This window comes from Coregonus clupeaformis, chromosome 19, assembly GCF_020615455.1.
Source record: "Coregonus clupeaformis isolate EN_2021a chromosome 19, ASM2061545v1, whole genome shotgun sequence".
Taxonomy (NCBI): Eukaryota; Metazoa; Chordata; class Actinopteri; order Salmoniformes; family Salmonidae; genus Coregonus; species Coregonus clupeaformis.
Window position 1 is genome coordinate 8,821,069 of NC_059210.1, and position 4,021 is coordinate 8,825,089.

The 4,021-nt window shown below is 45.7% G+C and overlaps 1 long non-coding RNA gene across 1 annotated transcript; it reads left to right on the plus strand.

The window, feature by feature from the left end:
* The first annotated feature begins 2,873 nt into the window (after positions 1-2,873).
* Positions 2,874-3,811, plus strand: LOC123481383. The gene is made up of 2 exons (XR_006657076.1): positions 2,874-3,277; positions 3,623-3,811. It is a non-coding gene; the product is annotated as an uncharacterized LOC123481383 (long non-coding RNA).
* Positions 3,812-4,021: the final 210 nt, after the last annotated feature.

The window sequence follows — 4,021 nt, forward strand, 5'->3', positions numbered from 1 at the left end:
CTCCATCCATCTCCTCTTCCATCTCTCCCTCCATCTCCTCTTCCATCTCTCCCTCCATCTCCTCTTCCATCTCTCCATCCATCTCCTCTTCCATCTCTCCCTCCATCTCCTCTTCCATCTCTCCTTCCATCTCCTCTTCCATCTCTCCATCCATCTCCTCTTCCATCTCTCCATCCATCTCCTCTTCCATCTCTCCATCCATCTCCTCTTCCATCTCTCCCTCCATCTCCTCTTCCATCTCTCCCTCATCTCATCTTCCATCTCTCCATCCTTCTCCTCTTCCATCTCTCCTCCATCTCTTCTTGCATCTCTCCCTCCATCTCCTCTTCTATCTCTCCATCCATCTCCTCTTCCGTCTCTCCCTCCATCTCCTCTTCCATCTCTCCATCCATCTCCTCTTCCATCTCTCCTTCCATCTCTCCTTCCTTCTCTCCTTCCATCTCCTCTTCCATCTCTCCCTCATCTCCTCTTCCATCTCTCCATCCATCTCCTCTTCCATCTCTCATCCATCTCCTCTTCCATCTCTCCATCCATCTCCTCTTCCATCTCTCCATCATCTCCTCTTCCATCTCTCCATCCATCTCTCCATCCATCTCTCCCCTCCTCCATCTCCTCTTCTTCTCTCCCTTCTTTTATCTCTCCATCATCTCCTCTTCCATCTCTCCTCCATCTCCTCTTCCATCTCTCCATCCATCTCCTCTTCCATCTCTCCATCCATCTCTCCTTCCTCTCTCCATCTCTCTCTCCATCATCTCCTCTTCCATCTCTCATCCTCTCCTCTTCCATCTCTCCATCCATCTCCTCTTCCATCTCTCCCTCCATCTCCTCTTCCATCTCTCCCTCCATCTCCTCTTCCATCTCTCCATCCATCTCTTCTTCCATCTCTCCCTCCATCTCCTCTTCCATCTCTCCTTCCATCTCCTATTCCATCTCTCCATCCATCTCCTCTTCCATCTCTCCATCCATCTCCTCTTCCATCTCTCCATCCCTCCTCTTCCATCTCTCCCTCCATCTCCTCTTCCATCTCTCCCTCATCTCATCTTCCATCTCTCCATCCATCTCCTCTTCCATCTCTCATCCATCTCCTCTTCCATCTCTCCATCCATCTCCTCTTCCATCTCTCCCTCCATCTCCTCTTCCATCTCTCAATCCATCTCCTCTTTCATCTCTCCCTCCATCTCCTCTTCCATCTCTCCCTCCATCTCCTCTTCTATCTCTCCATCCATCTCCTCTTCCGTCTCTCCCTCCATCTCTTCTTCCATCTCTCCATCCATCTCCTCTTCCATCTCTCCATCCATCTCCTCTTCCGTCTCTCCCTCCATCTCTTCTTCCATCTCTCCATCCAACTCCTCTTCCATCTCTCCCTCCATCTCCTCATCCATCTCCCTCATCTCCTCTTCCATCTCTCCCTCCATCTCCTCTTCCATCTCTCCCTCCTTCTCCTCTTTCATCTCTCCCTCCATCTCCTCTTCCATCTCTCCATCCATCTCCTCTTCCATCTCTCCTCCATCTCCTCTTGCATCTCTCCCTCCCCTCCTCTTCTATCTCTCCATCCATCTCCTCTTCCGTCTCTCCCTCCATCTCTTCTTCCATCTCTCCATCCATCTCCTCTTCCATCTCTCCCTCCATCTCCTCATCCATCTCCCTCATCTCCTCTTCCATCTCTCCCTCCATCTCCTCTTCCATCTCTCCCTCCTTCTCCTCTTTCATCTCTCCATCCATCTCCTCTTCCATCTCTCCATCCATCTCCTCTTCCATCTCTCCATCCATCTCCTCTTCCATCTCTCCATCCATCTCCTCTTCTATCTCTCCATCCATCTGCTCTTCCATCTCTCCTCCATCTCCTCTTCCATCTCTCCCTCCATCTCCTCTTCCATCTCTCCCTCCATCTCCTCTTCCATCTCTCCATCCATCTCCTCTTCCATCTCTCCATCCATCTCCTCTTCCATCTCTCCATCCATCTCCCCCTGATGATGATGTGATGTCCGCTATGGGAGGGTTTAAGATGATGATGATGATGATGATGATGATGATGATGATGTGATGTCCAGTGTCCACTATGCATAAAATGTTATAACATCTCTGGACTTAATTTGCACAAAGGACCTCGTGAGCACATAGCGTAGAAGATGGTGTAGTGAAGTCAGACCAGACAACATACTTCATTCAGAAATATTAGTAACATATTACAGTTTTTTTCAATTGCTTAAGCACATTTTTGAAAACAGGGCCCGTTTTTTTTCACTCAATTACACAACACTACACCAAGGTAGCACAACACCTCAGATCATTTGCAAAATGGAACACTTTTGTCAAAACTATACAATGTCTTATAAAAACCTTATTCTGTTGTCATAACATAAACCAAACCATCATATGGTCTGATTCATAACATAAACCCAAACATCATATGGTCTGATTCATAACATAAACCCAACCATCATATGGTCTGATTCTGTTTGAATCAGTTAAACACTCCTGGCTCAACCTAAAACACTTTTAGCATTTACACAGAGAAAGTGTCAAAATAAATTCACCAACACCACATGACACCAATTGTGCAGACTAATGAAAAGATGTATTTATTTTCATGTACTCAAGTCAGTCAATACTGAACATTTCAACAAAACATTCATAACAAAACATTTTCCAGTTATCATACAGTATTACTGAGCGTACCATTGTACTGTAAGCTTACAGTAATACTGTAACATAAATTACATATGCAGTTCAGTACCGAATAAAAAAGAAAAATTACCTAAACATCTCTCCGCCTAGCTGGATCTGGCCACAGGGCCTCGTCAACATCACAGGCTATATTTTCATTTTCAAGGCAACGTGGGAATAATCTTTTGGAGTGATGAATACACCCTTGTATGGATGCTGCTTCAATTTGATCACATGCTTCCACCATAGCTTGAATGAGGGCCATCTGGACATAGGGCCGGAGATCATAAACCTTCCACCGCCATGCTGAGAAGAACTCCTCGATGGGGTTTAGGAAGGGGGAGGTATGGTGGAAGGTATTGAACTGTAGATTGTGGGTGTTGATGAAACCAGTTTTGGACCAGAGCAGAACGATGGAAAGCTACATTGTCCCAGACGACAATGTATTGCATCTGGTCCCTTTGGTTTGCTGCTGTGATAATATTGTGTAATCTGTCTAAAAATGTAAGAATGAGGTCAGTGTTGTAAGGACCCAAGTTGGCATGGCGGTGGAGGACCCCATTCTGTGTAATGGCAGCACAAAGGGTAATGTTACCCCCACGTTGCCCTGGTACTGCCACGCCCTGGCTCTGGGGACTCTTAAATGTTGAGCCAGGGTGTGGAGTTTCTATGTCTCATTTTCTATGTTGATGTGCTAGATCGTTTAGATCTATGTTGGCCAGGGTGGTTCCCAATCAGAGGCAGCTGTATCTCGTTGTCTCTGATTGGGGACAATATTTAGGCAGCCTGTTTGGCACTAGTCGGTGTGGGATCTTGTTCCGTAAAGGTTTGTTTTGTGTAACCTAGGACTTCACGTATTGTTTGTTTGTTGTTTTGTGTCGTGTTAAGTACGTAATAAAATGTACGCTTATCACGCTGCGCCTTGGTCCGTATCTTCCATAAACGGTCGTGACAGGTACATTGACAATAGCCCTGTGGCCAATGATGTTTCTTCCCCTTCTTCTCACTGTTGTCAGGTTGAATCCAGCCTCATCAATGTATATAAACTCATGCGGGACTTCCTCCGCATCCATTTGCAAAACTCTCTGAAATACAGCAAAAGATCACATTGTGTAGATCAATTTACTGTAGGTCTGCTATACAGTACAATTACATGTACAGTAAAAAGGTTATGTGTGCAGTACACAATACTACAGTCAGTGAACAAAACGTACCACCACATATTCACGCCGCAGGCCTTTCACCCTGTCTGAATTTCTTTCAAATTGACAATATGGGCTTGAATTTCTCTAAGTCTGATTGCATTGTTGGCTAAAACTAGGTTTATGATCTCTCTCTCTTGCTCCTGTGTGAA